The sequence below is a fragment of the Loxodonta africana genome, unplaced genomic scaffold (genome assembly GCF_030014295.1).
Source record: "Loxodonta africana isolate mLoxAfr1 unplaced genomic scaffold, mLoxAfr1.hap2 scaffold_583, whole genome shotgun sequence".
Taxonomy (NCBI): domain Eukaryota; kingdom Metazoa; phylum Chordata; class Mammalia; order Proboscidea; family Elephantidae; genus Loxodonta; species Loxodonta africana.
The window spans coordinates 41,080-68,102 of NW_026975309.1; the positions used below are offsets into that span (position 1 = coordinate 41,080).

Sequence of the window (27,023 nt, forward strand, 5' to 3'; positions counted from 1 at the left end):
TTAGTCTTTCATCTTTTTCCTTGTTGTTGCTTTTGTATTTGCCGAAAATTTATGTTTTCCTTGTTTTTTTTATTTTAATGTGTAGGATTGCTAGTTTCCTTTGGGTTACCTTAACATTTACCTCTGTTTTTCTAAATTTAAACCAATCTTTTATTTCTTTATATCGTCTTGACTTCCTCTCCATATGAAAGATCTATGACTACATTATTTAGTCCCTCTTTTTTCTCTTAATGTTGTCATCTTTTACAGATCGATGTCTCTGTTTCTACATTTTCAGTGTTTTAGCTTTGATTTATTTGTGACATCCCTACGTGGGTTGATATCTGGTTGTTCTGTCCCGTGTTCTAGTGTTGGGTTGTTAGCTGATGTTATTGATTTTCTAACTGGAGAACTCCCTTTATTATTTCTTGTCATATTGGTTAGGTTTTTAAAAATTCCCTAAACTTCTGCTTATCTGGAAATGTCCTAATTTCACCGTCATATTTGAGACACAGTTTTGCTGGATATATAGTTCTTGGCAGGCAATTTTTTTTTTCCTTCAGGGCTTTGTATATGTCCTTCTTGCCTGCATGGTTTCTGCTGAGTAGTCCGAGCTTAGTCTTACTGACCCTTCTTTATAGGTGACTTTTTGTTTATCCCTAGCTACTCTTAAAATTCTCTCTTTATTTTTGGTTTTGGCAAGCAAGATTATTATATGTCCTGGTGACTTTATCTTGGCATCTACCTTGGGTGGGGTTCAGTAAGCATCTTGGATAGATATCTTCTTATTTTTCACAAGATCAGTGAAGTTTTTAGCCAAAAAGTCTTCAACAGTTCTCACTGTGTTTTCTGCTATCCCTCCACCCCCTGCCGCAATTCTGGTGTTCCAATCACTCTTGATAGAGTCCCGCATAATTCTTAGAGTTTCTTCAATTTAAAAAAATTACTTTATCTGATTTTTCCTCAAATAAGTTGGCGTCAAGAGCTTTATCTTCAGTCTCACTAATTCTGACTTCCAGTGCCTCAATTCTGCTCCTCTCATTTTCTATTGGGTTGTCTAATTCTGAAATTTTATTGTTACTCTTTTGGATTTGCTTGCTGTCTTTCTATGGATTCTTGCAGCCTGTTACATTTGTCATTATATTCTTGTGTAACTTTCTTAAGTTCCTCTATTGTTTTATCTGTGTGTTCCTTGGCTTGTTCTTCGTTTTGCCTGATCTCCTCCTGGATCTCTTGAAGGGCTCAGTCTATTAATCTTTTAAATTCTACCTCCAGTAATTCCTGGAATTTTTCTTCATTTGGAAGATTTCTTGATTTGTTGTTTTGGGAGCTTCCTGAATCCATCATGGTCTGCCTCTTTATGTTATTTGATATTTACACTTGTCTCTGAGCCATCAATAAGTTATTATATTCATTTATTTTATGTTTGCATACTGAGTCGGAACCTACTTGATGGCACTGGGTTTGGTTTTGTTGTTGTTGTTGTTGTATTGTGTCCTAGTTTCTTGTTTTATTTTAATATGCCCAAATAGGCTGCTTGGTTGAGCTAGTTTGATTATTGGCACCTTTGAAGCTCTTACATCCAGTCACCAGGTGATCAGAGCTGTTACTAGGTATGTGAGCCTAGGAGCCCTTTTACTTTTCTTGTATGGATTCAGCTCAGTTGTCCACGTAGTCGGTCACCAAGTGTGTGGTGTAGGCTCTCACCTACAGTCCTGCACAGACAGGGTTGATTGGTGTAGGTACAGGTGTCTGGCTACTGTGGGGGGAATGACTGCCCCTGAGTGTCTGGGAGGAAAGCATGTCCCTGTTCCCTAGAGCACATAGGTGTGTGGGTTTTACAGCCAGACCATGGGCACCCAATGCTGTTGGTTGTAAGGACTGGGATTCACCACTTATTCTTGGACTCCTGAATTGGGTGGCTAGGTGACGTGGGTGGAGCCACCAACCCTCAGGTCACTGATGTGGGTAGGTGAGGACCCTGTTTAATTGGCAGAACATTGTCAAATATCCCGAACCTGCCACTCCACTTTATAGCTGATAGAGTTGAAAATAGGCTTCAGGTATATACCCTGTTGTAGTGTGCTAATGAGGGCCTACGCTGTTGAAATGGGCCCACACAGGTCTATGCAAGGGTGAAAGTCTTTGGACCCCTTATGTCTGTGCCTTTCCTGAGTTCCTGGCTTAGGGAAGCTGGCAGATTATTTTTTGTTGTTTGTTCCTGCTCCAGGGCATGTGATAGTTCCTACTTCTGGCCCAGGGGACCCAGAAATAGCCGAAGCTGGTCTAAGACTAAAAACAGAGAGGGAGGAAGCAGGTAAATGGGAGAGATGTTCTTCCCAAAGGGGATGATTTTTGATTTGTGTGGCATTTTAAATGCATGTACTTATCTTTTGCCAACTTAGCACTGCTTTTCACTGGTTCTGGAGACTTGTGTAGACTTTCTACCACTCAGTCTCTTCTGATGTGAAAAACATGTCCCGAGCGTCACTGCTTGTGTCACCGCACATGCCATCCGATCCAGCCTGCAGGGTGCTGGTTTCTGCCGGGTCAGATCTGTCCACCTCTCACTGCTTCTGAACCATATCCCCCTCCCCCTGCCACTAAGTCCAATTCTGTAACTTCACCTTTGATGTTCAGGGCTCCTAGATTGTCATATATAATCGATTTACTTCTCTGGGTCTTTGTTATAAGAGGGGCTACACAAAGCATCTGACTATTCTGCCATCTTGGCCCCACCCCTACAAGAGACATTTTTCATCACATTCCTGAATCTGACACTATCACAGAAACTTATCTCTGAGAAAATGAAATAGGGATGAGGCAGTAGGCAGAACAAACCTGTTGGGTTGGAGTCGATTCTGATGCATAATGACCCTATAGGTCAGAGTAGAACTGCCTCATAGGGTTTTCAAGGAGCGGGTGTTGCATTTGAACTACTGGGCCAGAGTATATTTGGAGCACTGGTGGTGCAGTGGTTAAGAACTCAGCTGCTAACCAAAAGCTTGGCAGTTCGAATACATTAGCTGCTCCATGGAAACCCTATGGGGGCAATTCTATTCTGTCCTATAGCGTTGCTATGTGCTGAAATCAATTCACCAGCAATGGGTTTGGTTTTTTGGTTTACACGCCTACATGAGTAAAATTTGTCTTCAATCTCTAAACTTAATTCTAATGTAAGAATGAAATTGTAGCACTTCTCCATAAAGGTTTATCTTAAGTCATCAGGATAAAAACCAAACCCACTGCCGTCGCGTCGATTCTGACTCATCCCGCCCCTATAGGACAGAGTAGAACTGCCCGATAGAGTTTCCAAGGAGCGCCTGGTGGATTTGAACTGCTGTCCTCTGGGTTAGCATTCGTAGCACTTACCCACTGTGCCACCAGGGTTTTCTCGTCAGGATAAGCCTGTGCTGGTTTATTGGGTACCTTCAGGAATTCTTCATCAGTTATATTCACATTAAGAAGGAAAAAAATATCAGAAGGAACTTCATACATCTTCACCCTTCATTTCATGCAAGATTCAGGTGTGTCAGTGAGGATGGTTGTGTGAAATTGATCCCTGGCACTCAATACTTCTGGAGCATTTCTGTCATTTACTTGTTTCTTTTAATGCTTCTGCAACAATAAACTGCTTGATAATCAGTATTTGGCAGTATTTGTTTTATTGTGTTTTCAAAATATTCTCTTATGTAAATATCTTGTTAATAGCTGGTAGAGATCCATGCATGTCTATAAATTTACTTCTGAATCTTGGAGAATTGACTCGTCAAATGAAAATAATGCAATATATTATTATACATAACAAACATAAATATATGGGCTGTGTTTACATTTTGTTGGCGACGTTTTAAGCTTCTGTTCTGGTATCTCCTTTTTGTGACTGGTCTTCAGCAATATTCTCTATGGCACCTAGAATCTGAGTGTGTGATTCCAGGATTGCACTCGTTGCTATAGCATGTGCTTCCCAGTGGGTATTAGAAAGACATTTTAATGCTGATCATTTCCTATGAAGAGCTCATCGGTGAATAGAGATGGCAAAAAATTTGTAAAATATCTGAATAGAAGAAAAAATCATTTTTTTGACAAAAATCCATTGTGATACATCCTACAAAATTAAGTGAATATGCAGCACCTTGGTATGAAAATGGCATATTCATTACATTCCAGAATTTTCTGTTGCATGCCTTTATAATGCAGTGACATTTCACAGCATTGTCATAGGATTGGTCTCTGCACTTAGAAAAATCAATTTTGCAAGTTTCTCCTAATTAGTGAAACACTTGGTTTGCAATGTCTTTGAGGGCTAATGCGATGTGTTCTCCTGACTCGCTTGGTGCATGTTACGCCTTCTTTCCCTCAAGTTTCTTCAGTTTGTAATGCAAATGTCTAGCTTGTGCCTTTTATGCCATTGTACCTTTGGAAGCAGATAACTTGTGTCCTAGATTTCACAGATGAAGAGGGATTTTTGAATTTTGGACTTGGACTTGATTTAAGACTTTTTCTATGCTATGATGGGATGAGGAAACCCTGGTGGCGTAGTGGTTAAGTGCTATGGCTGCTAACTGAAAGGTCGGCAGTTCGAATCTGCCAGGCGCTCCTTGGAAACTCTATGGGGAAGTTCTACTCAGTCCTATAGGGTCGCTATGAGTCAGAATCAACTGGACGGCAGTGGGTTTGGTTTTGGTTTGTGATGGGATGAATATGTTTTCCATTTGCAAGAATGTGATTTGGGGTGGGGGCCAAAGGGTATAATGTCATGGATTGAATTATGTCCCCCCAAAATGTGTGTATCAACTTGGATAGGCCATGTGAGGTTGTCCTCCATTTTGTGATGGTAATTCTATGTTGAGAGGATTAGGGTGGGATTTTAACACCTCCCTGATCCGAGATACAGGGAGTTTCCCTAGGGTGTGGCCTGTACCACCTTTTATCTCTCAGGAGATGAAAGGAAAGAGAGTTGGGGACCTCATACTACCAAGAGCAGAGCATGTCCTTTGGACCCGGGGTCCCTGCGCCTGAGAAGCTCCTTGACCATGGGAAGATGGAGGACAAGGACCTTCTTCCAGAATCAACAGAGAGAGAAAACCTTCCCCTGGAGCTGACGTCCTGAATTGTAACCTTTTTTTTTTTTTTTTTAGACTGTGAGAAAATAAATTTCTCTTTGTTAAAGCCATCCGCTTATGGTATCTGTTATGGCAGCACTAGATGACTAAGGCAGCGATGATTTTAGCTTCTGTTTTGGTGTTTCCTTTTTGTATCTGGTCTTCAGCAATATTCTGTGTGGCACCTAGAATTGTACTTGTTGCTATAGCATGTGCTTCCCAATGTGTATTAGACATTTTAATGCTCAATCATTGCCTGAATGTGTTTTAAGAACAGCTCATCAGTGAATAGAGGTGGCAAAAAATTTGTAAAGTAACTGAATATTAGAAAAAATATCAATTGCTTTTGGACAAAAAAAATCTATTGTGATACATCCTACAAAATTAAGTGAATGTGCAGCACCTTGGTATGAAAAGGGCATATTAATTTCATTCCAGAATTTTCTGTCGCATGCCTTTATAATGCAGTGACGTAATGGCAGCATTGTCACAGGATTGGTCTCTGCACTTAGAAAAATCAATTTTGCAAACTTCACATAATTAGTGAAACACTTGCTTCACAATGTCTTTACTAGTATGATTTTTTAGATTTTTTAAGCTAGCAAATGTGATAAATCACCACACAGGTTTTCTGTCTGTTGGAGATATGGATCTTTAAACAATACTTAGCTGGCCTGTATGAGAAGGCTCAGAAGTGGAATCCACAGACAAAATAAAATATCGAGCTATACTTATTTCACTGACAGTGGTTGATTGAACTTCATCACTTATCAAGATTATAAATTTTTTACACATTATTTTAGAATTATAGGATGGATTGCCCTTTCCTGTGTTACCGTATTTTGAGATGTGACTCGTTAAAAATAGATCAAATGAGCAACAAGTTGAAGCCAACTTTAAAATTTTCCATTTCGTGGGGACCCAAAGACTTCATTTCTTTTTCACGAAGATAGTCCACATTCAGTGATTGTTAGGAAAACAAAGACACATTACAAAATGGCTTTTCAATACTGATGTTCATTAATTTGTGATTCCAGTTCATAAATTAAGCCAGAACAATGTGTTTGGTTTAAATATGATAACATAATCTCTGTGAATTGAACTATTTTCATGTTTACCGATCCTATTCAATTTGCACCAATTGCTAAATTCATCTGTAACAATTCGAGAATTAAATGAGGATGACGGGTTTGTTTGTTTGGTTAGTAGGTTTGCAAACAAAACAATACACAGAGCTGACTGATGGAGATTGCAGTAGCCACTCCCTCTTATAATTTTCATCATTAACATTGCACTCTAGAAAAAATTCTGGCTACAGAAGTTTGTTTACCGTCCAGAAATTTTCAACACAAATTTACAAGTGGACAAATGTGATGTTGACAATCACTTGGGCCTCTTTTGATCCAGTAATTTACTTCATTGGAAGAAAATTATTCCACAAGGCAGGATCTGCATTTCTGTTATTTATGGGGTCTGCAGATGTGACAATTTAATACTCTTAGTTTCACTTTCTAGATCATTACTAATTTCTTTTTTTTTTTTACTACAGCAAGAAATAGTTGCAGAATTTGGAACAAATTCTGTTATATTTGTATTGCCATCGTTAATTTCAGCACTAGTGGTACTAGTAAGATGATTTCCACCCATTAAGCACGTACCTTTAATGCAAGAAGTCTCTGCTGATTTATTACATTCTAAAAACGAATTTTGGAATAGTCTTTAGGGATTCACAGATCATTTTCTTTTTATCTTCTGCAGGCTTCCATTTTTGTACAGCACTTAGTTATTGCCGTTTCATTTTGCCTGGATTGAAAATTAATGTCACTTTTTAAATTTGATTCTACCATAACAATAAATTTGAATAATAGAAAATAAATTTATAAAACCGGAAGTTTATAAAATAAAATTTACTTTAGAATTTAGATATTAACACAAAAAAATTTATATTTGAAAATTAAATAACTCATTGCTGTGGATTAAATTTTAACTAACAGTGACCCTATTGGACAGAATAGAACTGCACAGTAGGGTTTCTAAGGAGAGGCTGGTTGAGACCTTTTAGTTTCAGCCAAGCTCTTAACCACTGTTCCACCAGGGCTACATTTGAAAATTAGTAAGTAAAAATGTTAATTTGGACCATGAGATTTTGTTCTTGAGGTCTTAGATAGTCCAAAGAAATAGTACATGATATCCTTCTCCATGGACTAATTCCTTCTGAAAACAGGTCCAAAGTATTGTAGGATGTAGTCTAGCCAGCCATCTTTGCTTCTAGGCTAGGGTACATTCTCGTTATACTTCTTTCAGGATAGATTTTTTCCTTCTTTTGGCAGTTCATGGTATATTCAGAATTCTTCACCAACACAATTAAAAGGCATCAATTCTTCTACGGTCTTCCTTATTCATCAGCCAGCTTTCCCACACATACGAGGCCACTGAAAACACCTTGGCTTGGATCGGTTGCATCTTAGTTTTCAAGGTGATGTCTTTGCTTTTCAACACTTTGGAGGTCTTTTGGGCCGATTTGCCTGATGTCAGTGCATCTTTTGATTTCTTAACTGCTGTTTCCATGGGTGTCGATTGTGGATCCAAATAAAATGAAATCCTTGACAACTTCAGTCTTTTCTCCGTTGATCATGATGTTGCTCATTGGTCCAGTTGTGAGGATTTTTGTTTTCTTTATGTTGAGGTGCAATCTCTACTGAAGGCCGCGGTCTTTGATCTTCATCATTAAGTGCTTCAAGTCCTCTTATCTTTTAGCAAGCAGGGTTGTGTCATCTGCAAAATGCAGGTTGTTAGTGAGTCTTCCTCCAATCCTGATGTCGTGTTCTTGGTAAAGTCCAGCTTCTCAGATTATTTGCAGATTAAATAAGTATTGTAAAAGAATACAACCCTGATACACACCTTTCCTGACTTTAAACCACGCAGTATCACCTTTTTCTGTTTGAACGTCTACCTCTTGATCAGGTTCCTCATCAGCACAATTAAGTGTTCTGGAATTCCCACTCTTTGCAATGTTATCCATAATTTGTTATTACCCAAGCAGTCAAATGCCTTTGCATAGTCAATAAAACACAGGTTTAAACATCTTTCTGGTATTCTCTGCTTTCAGCCAGAATCAATATGACATCAGCTGTGATATCCCTCCTTCCATGTCCTCTTCTGAATCCTGCTTAAATTTCTGGCAGTTCCCTGTCAATGTACTGCTGCAGCTGCTTTTGCATGATTTTTAGCAGAATATTACTTGCATGTGATATTAATGATACTGTTTGATAATTTCCACATTTGGTTGGATCACCTTTCTTAGGAATCGGCATAAATATGGATCCTTTCCAGTTCGTAGGCCAGGTAGCTGTATTCCAAATTTCTTGGGATTAGACAAGTGAGCGATTCCAGTGCTGCATCCATTTGGTGAAACATCTCAGTTGGTATTCCATCAGTTCTCGGAGGCTTTTTTTTCTCACCAATTCCTTCAGTGCAGCATGGACTTCTTCCTTCAGTATCATCGGTTTCTGATCATATGCTACTTCCTGAAATGGTGGAAGGTCGACCAATTCTTTTTGGCATAGTGACTGTGGGTATTACTTTCATCTTCTTTTGATGCTTCCTGCGTCATTTAATATTATACCCGTAGAATCCTTCAGTATTGCAACTCAAGGGTTGAATTTTTTCTTCAGTTCTTTCAGCTTGAGAAATGCTGAGTGTGTTCTTCCGTTTTGGTTATTCATCCCCAGATCTTTACACATGTCATTATAATACTTTTTCTTCTCAAGCCACCCTTTGAAATCTTCTGTTCAGCTCTATTACTTCGTCATTTCTTCCTTTCCCTTTAGCTACTCGACATTCAAGAGCAACGTTCAGAGTCTCTTCCGACATCCATTATGGTCTTTTCTTTCTTTCCTGTCTTTTAAAGGACCTCTTGCTTTCTTCATGTGTGATGTCCTTGATGTCATTCCACAACTCACCTGGTCTTCAGTCATTAGTGTTTAACACATAAAATGTATTCTTGAGGTGGTCTCTAAATACAGGTGAGATATACTCAAGGTCATACTTTGGCCCTTTTTGACTTATTCTACTTTTCTTCCGTTTCAACTTGAACTCCCATATGAGCAATTGATAGTCTGTTTCACAATCGATCCCTGGCCTTGTTCCGACTGATGATATGAGTTTTCCCATCTTCTCTTTCCACAGATGTAGTCAGTTTGATTCCTGTGTATTCCAACTGGTAAAGTCCACGTGTATAGCTGCCGTTTATGTTGGTGAAAAAAAATATTTGCAGTGGATGAGTCACTGGTCTTGCAAACTTCTTTCATGAGATTTCTGGCATCATTTCTATCAGCAATGCTGTATTTTTCAACTACTTTTCCTTCTTTGTTTCCAACTTTAACATTCTAATGACCAGTAATTATCAATGCATCTTGATTGCACGTTTGATCAATCTCAGACTGCAGAAGTTGTTTAAAATCTTCAATTTCTTTGTCTTTGGCATTGGTGGTTGGTGCATAAATTTGAATAGTCATATAAACTGGTCTTCCTTATAAGTGTATGGATATTAGCCTATCAGTGACAACATTGTACTTCAGGCTAGATCTTGAAATGTTCTCTTTGATGATTAATGTAACGTCATTCTTTTGACTCTGGTGGAATATCCGTGTTTGTAAAACTGCTCACAGACTGTTTCACCAGAGAGTTTTCTGGTACTGCAATATCTACCACTAATCTCTGTGATCCCTGTGAATTGGCAAAATAAGAATAGTGCTATAGATTTCTTCCAAATACAGAAAACATAATTATGAAAATGTTCTTGCTATTGATTATGTTCTTTACCAATCCGTTCTGATGGGATTTTTGATACTTCACTCGAAAAACGAGTCCAAGGTACTGTGATGTGATTGTTTACTTTGTGTGGCCTTTCTAGCCATGGTCTTATAACATCTACCCTGGTACTTGGGCAGGACTGTGTGATAGGGTAATTGTGGCTCACCAAGGGGATTGTTTAGTTTTCCCTTCAAAGAGAACCAGTTCCAGAGCAAAGAGGAGGATTCAACTCCCATCAAGGAAGAACAGCCAGGAGCTGAGCATATATTATGGACCTGAGATCCCTGCACTGAGAAGCTCCTAGAAGCAGGAGACTGAGATAGAGAGAGGAAGCTGTAACCCTGAAGACGGTAAGATGCCATGGCAGGAGAGACCAAGCAACAGGGACCCGGGTATAGGAGATGATGGCCCATGGAGAAGGAAAGCTGAGTGCCTTTGGAGAGAGTCCCAAGGCCAGGCAGAGGCACACCTATGAGCACAGGAGGGAAGAGGCTGTCCTAATAGAAGAACTGTATTCTGAGTATCTTTGAGCCTGAGTTATAACTGTTACTTCCCTAATAAACCCCATAATCATGAATATGGACTGTGAGCTCTGTGTGGCCGTTGCAATGAATTATTGAACCCAGCAGAGAAGTAGGGAGTGCTGTGTGAGGGACAGTTGGTGTCAGGGTTAGTGAAGATGGTGGAGAGAGGATAGTTTTTTCACCAATGCCTTCAATGCAGCTTCGATTTCTTCCTTTTATACCATCAGTTCTTGATCTTATGCTACCTCTTGAAATGGTTGAAAATTATCCAGTTCTACTGCAGTACTATATTAATATCAGACAAATTATACTTCAGAAAAAGGAGTATTATTGGGAATAGGTAGGGACATAACAAAATAAAGGTTCACTTCTCCAAAAAGATAAAACCATCCTAAATGTGTACATATTTAACAACAGGGCTCCAAAATACAAAAACTAATAAATCTGAAAGGGGAAATGGACAAATACGCATTTGTAATTGGTATCAGTACTTTTCTATCAATAATTAATAGAGCCCTGCTAGTCGAAGTCCAAAGCATCTGTATGAACCACTCATGGATGTCTATGTGTGTGTGTATGTATATAGTATAAAGACAAGTAATACAGAAATAAACATAGAGTCCTTGGGAGGTGCAAACGGTTAATGCATTCAGCTGCTAACCAAAATGTTGGAGGTTTGAGTCCACCCAGAGGCACTTCGGAAGAAAGGCTTGGCGATCTACTTTTGAAAAATTAGCCGTTGAACTGACACACTTGTGTGTCACTACTACTCTGACACACATGGGGCGAGGGGTCACCATGAGTCAGATCAGCTTGATAGCAATCAAATGATTTTTTTATTCATTCTGCCAGTGTTTGTCTTTTAATTGGTATCTTAGGCTGAGTTCTCTAGAGAAGCAAAACCAGTGAGATATATATATGTATGTATTTATATATAAATAGATTTATATCAAGGAAATGGTTCCCGAGGCTGTAGAGGCTGGTAAGTCTCAAGTCCATGGGTCAGGCTGGTGGCTTCTCCTGACTCACATAGATGCAGGGACTGCAGAACTGAAGATCTGCAGGTCATACAACAGGTCTGTGGCTCACAGGCTGCAAAGGCTGACAAATCTCAAGATCGGCAGGTAAGCTGGCAGGCCGCGGCTCACAGACTGCGGAGGCTGATGAATCCCAAAATTGGAAGGTAAGCTGAGAGTTCAAGTCCCAAAAACTTGAGATCAGATGAAGAGGAGACAGCTGCAGGATTCAGAGTGAGCAAAAGCTCAAGAGCCTTGCCAGAAAGTCCACCTATATTGGATGCAGTCCACACCCCTGAGGAAACTCCCTTACATCTGATTGGCTACTCACAGCAGATCCCATCATGGAGGTAATCACATTATATCACATCTCATCATGGAAATGATTGCATCGTTTTACGACTGCTAAACTACATCATAACTGCCAAAGCACTGAGAATCATGGTCCAACAAAGTTGACACACAACTTTAATGATCCCAATTGTGAATTTAATCTATTTATATTTAAAGCGATTAATGATAAGGAAGGACTTATATCTTCTACTTTGTAATAGTAGGTGATATACGTATTTTGTTTCTCATTTTCTTCACTACTGTCCACTTTTGTGTTTGAATGATTTTTTTTCAAGTGTACAATTTTGATCCTCTCCTTGTTTCCTTTCCTTATATTTTTTAACTTCTTAGTGGTGAGCATGAGGATTACAATTAATATCTTATATTTATAACAATCTTCTTTTAATTAATACAAATTTAGCTTCAACAGTATAGAAAATTCTGCTTTTATTCAGCTCAGTTACCTCCCCTACTTACGTTGCTGATACAAAAATTGCATCTTTATACATTGTGTGTCCATTAAGAGAGATGTGTAAGTATTTTTATGCATTCGTGCTTTAAATCATATATGAAAAAAAGAGAGGCGTGATATAAAAATATTACTGACTTTGTTTTATCTAAGTAGTTACCTTTACGGAGTCTTTGTTTCTTTTTATGGCTTCCAGTTACTGTCTAGTGTCCTTCCATGCCAGCCAGGATGATTCCCTGTAGCATTTCTCATAAGGCAGTTCTGCTGCTAACATACTCCCTCAGGTTTTGTGTATCTGGGCATGTCTTAATTTCGCCTTCATTTTTGAAAGATAATTTTGCTAGATATTGACATCTTGGTTCATAGTTTTGTTTCTGTATTTTTTTTCCAGTATCTTAAATACATCATCCCACTATTTTCTCATCTCAATGGTGTCTGATGAAAAATCAACAGTTAAACTTGTTGAGACTCTCTTCTTGTACATTAGGGGTCACTTATCTCTTGCTACTTTCAAGTTTCTGTCTTCGTCTTTTGACATTTTGATTATGTCTCTCTGTGGATATCTATGTATTTATTGTCATTTGAGTTTATTGAGCTTCTTGGATATCTAGATGACATTTGGGAAACTTCCAGTCATTACGTTTTCAAATATTCTTTCTGTCCTTTCATCTTTCTTTCCTTTCTGGGACTCCTTAATGAGTATATTGGTATGCTTGATGTTGTCCCGCAGGTCCCTTAGGCTCTGTTCATTCTCTTCATTCTTTTTCCTTTATGCTCCTCAGTTAGAACAATTTCAGTTGTGCTTTTTCAAGTTTACATTTTCCTGCTTTCTTGCTCAAATCTGCTGTTGAGCTCCTCTAATGAAAATTTTATTTCAGCTATTCTACTTTTCAGCTCTATAATTTCTATTTGGTTCTTTTGTATAATATTTCTTTATTAATATTTTCTACTGGTTCATACATTCTTCTTTTGGTTTCCTTTTTTTTTTTGTCTATGGTTTCTTGAGCTCTTTGAGGAAATTTAAGACAATTGGTTTAAAATCTTTGTCTAGTAATCCCAGTATCTGTGTTTCCTTAGGGATGCTTTCTGTTCATTCTCTTCTTTCTTTCTTCTTAACAAATGAACCATCCTTTTCTTTTTCCTTTTATGACTTAAAATAGTGTGTTGAAAACTGGATATCTTAAATATTATAATGTAACTCTGGAAATCAGATTCCCTCCAGTCATTAGGGTTTGCTTTTTTTTTTTTTAATTGTTGAGGGCCAGTCATCCATTTGCTTAGTGATGTTTCCAAACTATTTCTGCAAAGATTGTATGTCTTCTCATGTGTGGACACTGAAGTTCTGTTCTGTTATGACAGCAGTCAGTTCATGACCTGACAGTGATTTCTTTAAATACTTGTAGCCAAAAAGAAAAAGTAACATTATCCCAGTCTTTGCAGATTGGCTCTGAACTGGGGTGTTCTTTCAGTGCTAAGCAAGAGCGCCTAAAACTCTGCCTTAGCCTTCACTTCCTGCCCCCGTGGAGCCCAAAGATCAGCCAGAGGTGCAAGCCTAAAGCTTTGTCAGGATCTTTATGAGCATGTCTTCATCCTTAGGCAAGAATATTGCACTCCAGATTCCTCAGTATATGTGGTAGCCCTTCAAAGCCCTTAAACCACCAACCATTGTCCTCTCAGCCCCCTTTTTTCCAAGCTTTTGGATGTCTCTGCTGTTTTCTCTGTCCTTCATCCTTTGACCCTGGAGGTAGGACCAATTCTTATACCTTTGTACTGCTCAGTTTCCATCACATCATACCTTTTTTCTTATGTGCTGTTGAGTCAGTTCTGACTCATAGTGACTATAGGATGGAGTAGAACTTCTCCAAAGGGTTTCTAAGGCTGTAATCTTTATGGAAGGAAACTGTCATATCTTTCTCCTGTGGAATAGTTGGTGGATCAAATCAAAAGATTTAACAGCTGAGTGCTTAACCACTGCACTACTGGGGCTCCTTTTGACATCATGCATCATAATAGATTTTTAACACACCCCTCAGAAACATAGAAGTCCATAAATTGTCAAGGATACAGAAGATTTAACATGTATAAAAATACCAAATTGATATATGTGTATGTGTGTGCATTATCTAACCACTAAAGAATATACATTCATCTCATGCATATACATAGTGTTTATAAAAATTAACTGTATACTGTGTTATAAAGCAAGTCTCAACAAATTTCAAGAGTCTGCAATAATATAGAGGATACTGTGTAAGTACAGCATAATTAAAAAAAAAATCTTAGAAAAAGAAAATACAAAATCTCCATGTGCTTGGATATTTTAAAATACTAGGCGTTAGAAAAGACATCATAATGAAAATTAGAATATATTTTGAAGTGAACAATTATGAACATACTGCATATAAAAATTGGTGCAGTACAGACAATATAAAATAGGAAACTTATAGCCTGAAAAATATAATTGGAAAGAACAAATTTTGAAAAATAAGTGAGTTAAACATCCATTCAAAATGTTGGGAAAAAAACAGAAACAAACATTCATAGGAATTTTTGTTTCTATTAATGATTGCATACATGCAAAAGACGATCAACGAAGACTAAAGTTGATTCTTAGAAAATGCTAGTAAAATTGAGAAACTTTAGGCAAGATTGATCAAGTGAAAAAGAATGAAGGTATAAATAACGAATATCAGGAATTAGAAAGAAAATGACTACAGATCTTGCAGAACTTAAAGATAATGTGAGAATGTTATGAACCATATTAGCTAATAAATTTGCAAATTTAGGTAAAGTAGGCAAACGTATCATACCATGTAAGTTAATAACAACGATTCAAGAAGAAACAGGAAGCAAAAGTAATTCCACAATTGTTAATAGAATTGAATTGGAGCTCAAACTATTCTCAAAAAGAAAACTTCATGTCAGATGGCTTTTCCTGCAAATTCTGCCAAATATTCAAGAAATACTTCACAAATTCTTCAATATAAAATGAAATATATACCCAAACTCATTTTATAAAGCTTGTAGAATGAATATTGATACCAAAACCTGACAAGAGCAGCACAAGATGGGAAAATTACAGGCCAATGTCACTGATGAACATAGATGCAAAATATAAAAAGAAATAGGCAAAACAAATCCAGCAATACTCTAAAGAAGAATATATTATGACCAAGTTCGGTCTATCCCAAGAATTCAAGGTTAGTTTAACATTCAAAAATGAATCAGTATAATTTGCCATATGTACAGGAAAAATAAATGTGATTATACTAATAGGTGTAATAAAATAAGTATTTGATAACCTCCAGCATCCACTCATGTTTTTTAAAAGAACATCTAGCATGCCATGAGACCAGAAGAACCAGAAGGTTCCCGGCTACTGTCGCTGAACATTTTGATCAAAGAGTCCATAGAAAAGCCCTGATCAAAAGGGGGAAAATGCAGAACAGAATTTCAAATTCTCATGAACCCTAGACTTTTTGGAGCCATTGAGGGTGAATGAACTCCTGAAACTATTGCCGTGAGATAATCTTTAAACATTACACCAAAAGCATTCCGTTGAATCATCTTAAAACTGAAGTATAAAACAGGAAACACCATACTGTTGCTGTTGAGTTGATTCCGACTCAGAGACCCTGTAGGACAGAATAGCACTGCCCCATAGAGTTTCCAAGGTGTAGGTGGTGGATTCAAACTGCTCTTCTTTTGCTTGGCTACCGTATCACTTAACCACTGTGCCACGAGGGCTCCAGAACATTAGCTACTTAACTAATAAAAATGGTCTACCTTGAGCATATGCTCTTTTAAGAACTGTCTATATGGCATCAGATTGACAACAGCTACTGAAAAGATTAGATAGGAACCTTAAGGAGCAGTGGGTTTATGCTAATGACAGAGGAACTACTCAGAAAAGGAGGGTAAGAATGGTTGCACAACTTGAATGTAACCAGTGTCGTTAAATTGTACAGGTAGAAACTGTTGAGTTGGTGTATGTTTTGCTGCATATATTCTCAACCACAAAAAATACATTTACAGGTAATAATTAACAAAAAATGTCAAGGAGAGCTAAATATTTTGAAAATAAGACAGAGTTGCATGTGAGGGAATGAGTGGGGTGAGCTGTTTTAGATTAATAGTTAGTAAAGGCTTATGGGATCAGGATATTTGAGGAGATAACTGACCTATATCAAAGGAGAGAATAGCTGTATGAAGTTCTGGAGGGAGGATATTGCCAATAAAGGAAAGAGTTGTTTCTGAGGCCCTTAAATAACCAAGTGTTCTGGCATGTTTTGAGGAAGCTCAGGAAATAAGTCATGGCTAGTGTGGAGTGAACCGAGGGAAGACTGTTAGGAAATGAGGTTAGTATGGTGGGCAAGCCCCGCATCATGAAAGACCATGGGAAGGATTTGGGAATTTTTCCTAATTGCCATGAGAAGCCACTGACGTGATGCTGTTATGTAGACTGTAAGAGGGAAGATCGGTGGCATGGAGTCCAGTTTTAACCAAGAGATGATGGTGGCTGTAAGGTGGAGGTAGTGAGAAGTGGATAGAGTCAGGATTTATTTTAAGGTAGCGCCAAGAGTCCAGAATATGTGTCAATGGATTGGATACAAGATTTGAATAAAGGAGAGAAATCAAGGATGATTTCTAGGTTTTTGTCCTGAACAACCCAGACGATAGTGAGAACATTTGCTGAGATAAGGAAGACTGGGAGGTAGATAAGACACTTGGACGAAGAATTTTATTTGAACCACATTAAGTTTGAGATGCCTAGTAGACATTCAAGGGGAGATGTGAGGTCAGCCATTTGTGAAGGAACAACAGGGCAGAGTATGTAAAATGAGGGTATCCTAGGGCTCAGGTGGAATTGACTGCCATGAATTGGCTCAGATAACCTAGATAGTGAGAAGTAATGAATGATGTTACTTAAACAGGGCATGGAAATCAATGAAAAAGGTGTGGGAGTGGCAGGGAGGCTAAGGTAGAGAAGTTTCTCTCTCCCTAAACCTGATTAGCTGGATTTGAAGACATCATAAGTTCCTGTACGAGAAATATCCAGCAAATTACCAGTTGATTTAATAAATTGATAACAAAGTCTACCTTTCAGCCAAAGATTGAAAAACAAACAAACCAATTGCCATCCAGTGAATTCTGACTCTTAGCAACCCTCTAGGACGGAGTAGAACTACCCCATACGGTTTCTAAGGAGCAGCTGTTGGATTCAAACAGCAGACCTTTTGGTTAGCAGCTGAGCTCTTAACCACTGCACCACCAGGCTCAAACCAAGAATAACACACATGAGGAACTTACTCCTTAGTTCAATCAAGTATGTAGAAATTCAAATTTGTGATTTTGGAGATTCCCCCTCTTTTTTTTCAAAGTGGGGGGCATTGAGATGGAGGATTTTCCCATGCCCACCATCCTAAGGGATTTAATTAACCCATAGTTGAGACATTGTACACATCTCAAGAAATTATTACCTTTGAGAAACTTGAGGGTGAGTAGGCATATCACCTGGCTCCTCTTAAACTCCTTTTAAAAACCTGACTTGAAGACTCACCTGCCTTTTTGAATAAGTGCCAGCTTGAATAGGCAGGGTTCAGGGAATTGCCAACCAAAGGTATGGTTTCTCCAGAGGCCTCCAAGGGGTGTAAAAGAAGAGTGGAGCCAGACCCCGTGCTTGGGACACACCCTTGGTAGGAAATATTTGAGTGTGTGTGTGGTGAGGGGAGCACTCGGTGTGGGAGAGTGGGGTGGGTGGGTAATAGGGAAATGCCTGTTTTTTTTGTTTTTTTTCTGGTTTTAAGAAACAGTTTTTTACTTTTTTTTTTTTTAATTACAACGAACAGTTCAGTGGAGACATGTTCCTTATCTGCACGGGCTAGTGGAATTGCTGATAGCTGAGAATGTAGCCTGCTCCCCAAGTGCGAGTTGGCATTTTGGAGAGAAATCTTGATGTTTGGAGCACTGACTGGCCCTGCCTTTTCTAAATAATTAAGGGTGGTGGGGTGGTGGTAAGAGAAAGAGGATGGTCTATGAACACTGACCCTGGAAAATTAACTCCCAAGTGTGTGGGTTGTGGATAACAGGAAAAGAACATCACCCGCAAATGACAGCAGCGCCTTTATTTATTTATTTATGTTTCTTTTTAGTTCTGAGTTGTTTTTAAGCCACAAATTAATGGGGCCACCATGAGTTTTCAGAGAATGAGTTTTACAAAAATCTAAGTGTTTTAAATATTGCAAGGATTTACTTATATATGCTGTATATGAGAAAAGTCCTTACAGTTACAGGGAGGAGAAAGAAAGTATATTCAGGAATTAAATTTTCACAGTTCTCTGAATTCTTATATTTCTCTTGTTGTCCATTTTTCTTTTTTTGTCCTTCATCCACCTCTTCCACCTTTACCCACTGTCTTCATCATCTAGTGCTGCCATAACAGAAATACCATGAGTGGATGGCTTTAACCAAGAGAAATTTAATACCTCACATTAAAGTAGGCGAATAGTCCAAGGCATCAGCTCTAAGGGAAAGTTTTCTCTCTCTTTCGGCTCTGGAAGAAGGTCCTTGTCCTTAGCCTTCCCATGGTCAAGGAGCTTCTCAGGTGCAGGGACCCTGGGTCCAGAGGACATGCTCTGCTCCTGGTGCTGCTTTCTTGATAGTCTGAGGACCCCAACTCTCCGCTTGCTTCCCTTTCCTTTTACCTCTTGCGAGATAAAAGGTGGTGCAGGCCACACCTCAGGGAAAGGTGACCTGAGTGAGGGTGGTGTTACAATCCCACCCTAATCCTCTTACAGTAAAATTACAATCACAAAATGAAGGACAACTATGCAATAGTGGGAATCATGGCCTAACCAAGTTGAGACACACATTTTTTAGGGTCATAATTTAATCCAAACCAAATCAAACTTGTCACCATCAAGTTGATTCCAACCCATACAGACCCTAGTTGATATTAACTCATAGAGACCCTATAGCATAGAGTAGAACTACCTCATAGAGTTTCCAAAGACTAGTTGGTGGATTCGAACTGCTGACCTTTTGGTTAGCAGCTGAGCTCTTAACCACTATGCCACCAGGCCTCCTCTTGATACACAGTCCACCCTAATACACCACTGTGTTAGAAAAAGGTTTTGCTATTCTGAAATAAGAACTTTTTACTATACTTTTGTGTTCGTGGTTGCTTTTGATATGTCTTTAAGCACTGAACAGTTAACTCATACCCATTAAAAACCCATTGCCACTGAGTCTATTCCAACTCATAGCGGCCCAATAGGGCAGAGCGGAACTGTGCCATAGACTTTCCAAGGAGCGCCTGGTGGATTTGAACTGATGACCTTTTGGTTAGCAGCTGTAGCTCTTAAACAGTACACCACCAGTGTGGGAGGGGTTTAATTGATAACATGATGTCTGGGCTCCAAGGGAGATGGAATGGATGTGCAGGAGAAGGGCATGCAGAGTCAGCCTGTATAGTCCCCTGAACTCTGTTCAAGATCATAACACACCTCAGTAATCACTTGAATCTAAACATACAACTTTAACAGTTGATGTAAATGACTTTACACATGAATTTTGGAACGCAACTATTTCTCGATGGAAGTTTCTTCAACTAAGCTGTTTGTATTCCCTTAATAATTATGAAAGCTAACATTTATTGTGTTCATTCTGTGTGTAAGGCCTTTTTCTAAGTGCCTTGTGTGTTTTATTTAACCTGCGTAACAACCTTTTGAATAAGACCCATTTTAGAAATGGGAAACTGAGGCAGTGAGAGGTAAAGTAACGTGCCCAGATCAACCAGCTGATAGATTGAGTTAGGATTTAAACCCAGGCAGTTTGTTTCAGAATTTGCTTATGTAATCACTGTACATGACAGCAGTGAGCCCTAGTGGCTGTGTGGCTAAAGAACTTGGCTGCTAACTGAAAGGTCAGTGGTTCGAACCCACCAGCCTCTCTGCAGGAGACAGATGTGGCAGCTTGCTTCAGTGAAGACTTACAGCCTTGGAAACCCTATGTGGCAGTTTTACTCTGTCCTTTGGGGTCACTATGAGTTAGAATCGACTTGATGACAGTGGGTTTTGGCACATAATACTAATGTGCAGTGTATTCTGTATGCCGTGTATATGTTCAGAAGCTAATTTTCCCAACATTTATGCCATATATAGATTACCAATCCAGTTGCCGTTGAGGAGATTTTCACTCATGACGACCCCGTGAGTTTTCAGAGTAGGACTGCCCTCCATACGGTTTTCAATAGCTGTGACCATTTGGAGGTAGATTGCCAGGCCTTTCTTCCAAGGCAACTGAGTGGATTTAAACTGCCAACCTTTCAGTTAGTAGCTGAGCACTTAACTCTTTGTGCCACCTAATACATATATATACTAGGAGGTTTTCCTCCTTATTTGTACTTTAATGTTTTGTAGCCTCTTATGAATACTTGTTCCTGGCAGTGAACTAGATGCTAAAGAACAGAATAGGCACATGTAACCCTCTCTCACCTTCTCCCTCCCCTCTTGCACAGAGATGAAATGAAAAGGAATTAATGAGGACAGATTATTGGATTAGGGCCCACACTCAGGGCTCTAACAGCATGGGGAGTTTCTCCTGTCACTTCAGTTCTTGTTCAGGAATTGGCACCTGCTTTTTGTGAATCACAAAGACCAGTGCTTTATATCAAGCCATTTAGATTTGGGGTATGGAGCAGTGACTTAAAAAAATTAAATTTTATTTTCAGAGATTTTTTCTATTAATTGTTTACATTTATTTTAATTGTATATTCTGAAACCGCTACAAAAAGGCATGAAATAATTGTTTAAATTTTAATTCGTATGGGTCAAAATGTATGTTAAACTACCTATCGTCGCCTTCACAGTCGTTGTTATGTTTGAGCCGATTGTTGTGGCCACTTGTTACCAAGTATGACTTTCTTCTCCAGGGACCGATCTCTCCTGACAACATGTCCAAAATATGTGAGATGAAGCCTCGCCATTCTTGCTTCTAAGGAATATTCTGGCTGTACTTCTTTCAAGACAGATTTGTTCATTCTTTTGGCAGTCCGTGGTATATTCAATATTCTTTGCAAATACCGTAATTCAGTGCCTTCAATTTTTCTTTAGTCTTCCTTATTCATTGCCCACCTTTCGTGTGCGTATGAGGTGACCGAAAACACCATGGCTTGAGTCAGGGGCACATTAGTTTTCAAGGTGACATCTGTGCGTTTGAACACTTTAAAGAGGTCTCTGGCAGCAGATTTGCCCAATGCAACGTGTCGTTTGATTTCTTGACTGCTGCTTCCATGGGTGTTTATTGTGGATCCAAGTAAAATGAAGCCCTTAGTGATGTCAACATTTTCTCCGTTGTCCTGATGTTGCTTATTGGTCCTGTTGTTAGGCTGTTGGTCTGTAGTCTTTGATTTTCTTCAGTAAATGCTTTAAGGCCTCTTCACTTTCAACAAGCGAGATTGTATCATCTGCATATCTCAGGTTATTAATGAGTCTTCCTCCAATCCTGACGCCTTATTCTTCTTCAGACAGTCCAGCTTCTCGGATTATTTGCTCAGCATACAGGTCGAATAGGTATGGTGAAAGGATACAATGGAGATGCACACCTTTCTTGACTTTAAACCATGCAGTATTCCTTGTTCTGTTTAGATGACTGCCTCTTTTTCTGTGTACACGTTTCTCCTGAGAACAATTAAGTGTCCTGGAAATCTCATTCTTCCCCATGTTATCCATAATTTGTTATGAGCTGGAGTAGGTCTCAGAAATAATGTGCCATTTCTTCCAGTTGGTCCTGCACGGCTGCCTGCTTCCCTAGGTGGTAGCAAGTAAGGCCTGTCTCAGAAACACTCCCCTCCTCACTAAGCATGATTCTTCACACTGCTCCATCTTCTTTCCCGTGTGTGTTTCCTGCCCTCCTCAGTGGCTGGGGAAAATGATAGTAGTCCACTATGAGATTTATTCTTTTATTATACTTTATTTTATCATTTGTTTTTATAACATAGTTCCGTTAAAATCAAGGGTAATAAAAATGTTTGTGTGATGGAAGTGGATAATCCCACCCATTGTGTCCATCTAAAGTTTCATGAGAAAACTGTGCCCACAACAGAGGGCTCCCACTCCTCTGGCTCACTGTATTTTCTCCTTGTTTATTTGCTCTTCCCTCTTTCCTGATGCATGCATGGGACCACTGAGCTTCAGGACTCCACAATTCTGCTTTTCATACCAGTGTTACTGTAATCTTGGGTTCATGGGCTGCCTTGCCACAGATTTACTCATTCTGTTTCTGTTGATTATTTCATTACTTAAAAATCTCTCATGAATTTTTCCAGAAGTACATTCTATTCCTCAAAAACTTGGAAGCAATGGGAAAGTATGCAATAAATAACAAGAAAACATACGTAATGCATAGAATAAATTACTAACGTTCCGATATGTCTGTTATCTTACTTACATTGGCATGTATGTGTGTTAGAGTCTCTGGTTGGTGCAAATGGTTAATATCTTGAGCTGCTGACAGAAAGTTGGAGTTCAGGTCCACCCAGAATTGCTATGAAAGAGAGGTCTGGCAGTCTACTTCCGAAAACTCAGCCATTGAAACCCCTATGGAGTACAGTTCTACTCTGGCACGCTGGTGTCATCATGAATCAGAACTGACTCAATGGCAACTGGTTTTATGTGTGTATTAGCACACACATTTATGTATATTAACACGGATATTATATCCTGATATTTTCATTCATCATTAGTCTTTTCTCATGATAATTTTTTTTGTTTTTTTTAATGAGAGCATTAAATTACTTTATAATATTCTGTGTGCATGTAGTATATTTTTTTTAACAATTTGAACTATAGTTGCAATAATAAATGTGCATGTTTCTAGTAATCTTCAACGTATACTTACATCTTTTTAACATACATCTCTGCCATTAAATCTCTTTGTTTAATTATTGTTTAACACTCTTTACGCCTAAGAGATGGTCTCAGAAGCAGCCCTGATCAGTTTTTCTCCCTCTTACTCATGAAGCTCCTTAATGTATCCCAAGGTATCAACTACGAAGGATTTTACGTACTTATCGTTTATTTTTCATTCAGTCAGTATATTCCATGGGCCAGAAGTAGTCTATGTTATGCAGATACAGTGGTGAAAGGTACACACTGCCCCTGTCCTCATGAAGGGGACAACCCAGTGCAGGTGGGAGGGGCACTGGGGAAATGCAGCTGAGAGCAAGGACAGACAACCCTCCAGGAACCACACTGGACTTCAGAGAGGCTTGTTGGCTGCTGTTCACCTGGCAGGCTTCTAGATACCCGAGTACCCTTGGGCTTGGTGCCTGTTCCTCTCTCTATTGACACCCTCTCTCTAGGATGCCTCAGTGAGTTTACTGCTGTCTATTTGTAGCTAAGGACGTGAGGTTTATACCTCCATCCATTCAAACTCCTCCTGGGTCCAGACTCATATATTCAAATGTGAGCCTAGCTCTCTGTATTGACCTCTTTAGGCATTATAATGATACATTCCTCATATGGCCATCATGAAAAGCAAACATGAAAGAAAAAGCACAGGAGTGCCTGGCACCAGTGTAGGTACTCAATGAACATTAGCTGTTGGTATTATCCTTGACATCCCCATGTGGGGTGAAGTTTTATTACCTGACATCTCCATGTGAATATCTAACACCTGTACCATGTTATCTAGGCTATGAAACAATTCTTGGTTCCAACCACCATTCTTTTCTTATCCATGAATTTCTCAAGGCTTTGGTGATGGGATTGTGTGTTTTTCCACACAATGGACTTGATTAGGAATGGTTGGCCAGGTCCTACACAATAAATTGCTCTAGCATTCCTTTGGGTGACCATTGAGACAAGTTTCAGCCAACGAATGTAGCAAAGAATTGGAACCACTCTCAGCTGTTCATGCGAGTACTCTCAATCCAGAATATCTGGTAAGTCGACTGTTAGGGATTGAATTGTGTCCCTCCAAAATGTCTGTGGAAATCCTAACCCCTGTACCTGTAAATCTGACCTTGTTAGGAAAGAGGGGGCCTGCTTTTATTATGTGAATGAGGTCATACCAATGTAGGGTGGGTCCTAAGCCTAACTCTTCTTAGTTATAAAAGGAGCAGAATACACACAGACTCAAACAGGTGAAAAGGAAGACAGACAAAGAAGACAGATGCTTCTAGAAGGCCAGGAACACAAATGATTGCTGGCATCTACTAGAAGCTGAGGTAGACAAGGAAGGACCTCCCACTACAGCCATGCCCTGAATTCGAACGACCACCTGCTAAACTGTGAGAAAATAAATTTCTGTTCTTTAAAGCCATCCAGTTGTGTTATTTTTTGTTATGGAGGGACTAGGTAACTAACACACATAAGACCCGTTCTTATAAGTTCAGCCCAGTGCAGAATAATTTTCTTCCCTCCTTGGTCTAGACCACCCGAACCTGCTCTTTCCCTATCAGTGTCCTTTGCTTTCACCTAAGAGCTATGACAGAGTCAGCTTGATGCTGATGCATTGAAATTTCAATTTATTTTTTATTTATGATTACTATTAATTCCGGTATTTTCTACAGTTTTCAATGGAGACAGTCCTATAATCTATGAATAGCAGTTATACTTTTTCTCTTTTTGTACTAGCTTACACTTCCGGTGTTCAATGTTTAATAAAAGTAATGATAGAAGCACCCTTATTTTATTGTTTATTAATTTTAAAGAGAATGTCCCACACGTCACCATGAACTATCATGCTAGTTGTAGTTTTCCACGTTCGGGAACTCCTTTTCTGTTCCATATTTGCTCCTAGTCCTTATCTCTCCATGTGATTGGATTTTATCAACCTGCTTTGCCCCCATCTCTTGAGGTGAGCATATGTCTTCTCTTCTTTCACCTATGCATGTGGTGAATGAAATTACTAAATCTTTAACGTTCACTCAAATTTGTATGCCTACATGATCATGGCATGTTACGTGGTTTATACTTTGCTGGATTTCCTTTGCTGGCATCTTACGTAGAGTTTTGCATCTCAGTTACTGAGTGTGCTTGTCCTCTAACTCTTCTTCTACCATCCTTCTCTAATTTGTTATCATTTTTAAACTAGCCTTAAGGATCAAGTTAGGGGAGTATCTCATGGTTTTCTAATCTCTGTTGACTATGTACAAGATTAAAATGACTGTTTCTTGCATGTTTGCTGGAACCTGACTGGAAACGATCTAGGTCTGCCGTTTTCTTTTTAGGGAGATCTTGAACTACTGACCCATTTTATTTAGTGGTTAAAGGCATCTTCTGGTGCTAATTTACTTAGAAAAAATTCTGATGCATGTTCTAGGTTGCTCGAATCTCATCTTCAAATATTGATTATCAGGGCTTGTAGCCTCATGCAAGGCAATTCATCAATCCCAGATTTCCCCAAAGTCAGGCTCTGCAACTCTTCCCGGTACCAAATTCCCTCATTTAAGACTTATTTGCAAAGAGACAACAGTATGCTATCTACGCGGTTGTTTATCCGCAACTTTCTTGAGTCCATAATGTGAGGATACAGTCTTCTAATACTTTTTTTGTAATTGTTCTCTTTCTTATTTTTTTTTTTTTTGCTTTTTTCACTGCCAATAACCTCCCCCCCCCCGTCTAGTAGTTTTAAAGTTGTGCGTTTCAGGTTCAAGTCTGTAATCCAACTGAGCTTCTGTGTGTGCTGCATGTGTACATCAAAAGAACACGCTTCTAGAAGCAGAAAGCAGGCAGTGCGACTGTTGGGTGGTTGGCGGGGGAGGGGGAGGGGAGCTGCTGCTCAGAGAGGGCTCCCAAGGGAGGCACGAGATGCCGGGCTGCCCACTGCAAGCCCACAGGCTCCAAGGAGGAGGAACCTGAGTGCGCCATGAGCCTTTTGAGACAGGCCCAAGCCCACCCAGCCGGGTGCTAACCTCGCATCCGCCAGGCTTGCAGGTTCCACCAGGACTAGGGAAGCCTAAGGCCAAGGAGGGCAAGGTCTAGGGTCTGGACCTGAGAACTGGTTCTGCCACTTGTGATCGCAGCGCTTATGCTGGAAAGGAGGGCAGAAAGCATATCGCAACGTGTGTCCGGACGATGACCCAGAACGGGGGAGTTGTGGTCACCCACGGACTCTGGGTCTGCATATGGAGGCCCCCAGGGTGCAATTCCAGGAGCAGAAGGCAAAGCCACAGAGGCCAAAGTGCACCTCGCCGATGCTTCCCAGGGGCATTGCCCCAAATATGGGGAGCAGTCCCTCCTCTGGGCTAGGGACTTTGTTTCCTCCATTGTCATCACTGACTGTGAGCAGACTCTAGTCTATGCAGACTAATGAGGAGTTATCAAAATGAGCTCCAAACTCCAGATTTGAGTTAAGGATCATAAATTAACACAGAGAAATACGACTTTAGCAATATGTGACTGTTTGAAGCCCAAGTTGCCTTAAAACACGGAATTTCAGTCTTTCAGCTCCTCTGCTAATCTAGTGACTAAGAACAGGATCTCACTGGAGCTCAAAGATGTGGGGCACTGGGAATACTCTGGGTCTGTCTGCTCACGGCTGATTGCCTGATCCCAGTTTTATTATACAGCTTAAATACAGACCAGAAGAGGAGTTTGGGGCTTGACACCTGACGTCTTAACACCAGTTCCTGTTTCTTGAGGAAGGAAGAGGTAAAATAAATCAGCGTTTACTGTGTCCTTCTCCATCCCCGGAAGTCTTCATGAAGACCCTCTCAGGTAAGGATTGACAGGGAGTGGCTTGGTTTACTATTTGACTTTGTCCTTCAGTCACTTTG

General features: G+C 39.5%; 1 long non-coding RNA gene across 2 annotated transcripts in view; it reads left to right on the plus strand.

Annotated features, from left to right (window-relative positions):
* LOC135229854 (uncharacterized) overlaps window positions 1-27,023 on the plus strand; it is a 61,127-nt gene that overhangs the window by 16,012 nt on the left and 18,092 nt on the right. The window contains exon 2 of one of the 2 annotated variants that reach the window (XR_010320521.1): window positions 26,817-26,964. This is a non-coding gene — a long non-coding RNA (uncharacterized LOC135229854). Of the gene's footprint in view, window positions 1-15,869; window positions 26,965-27,023 lie in introns of those variants that run through there. The other variant, XR_010320520.1, reaches the window with a different exon arrangement.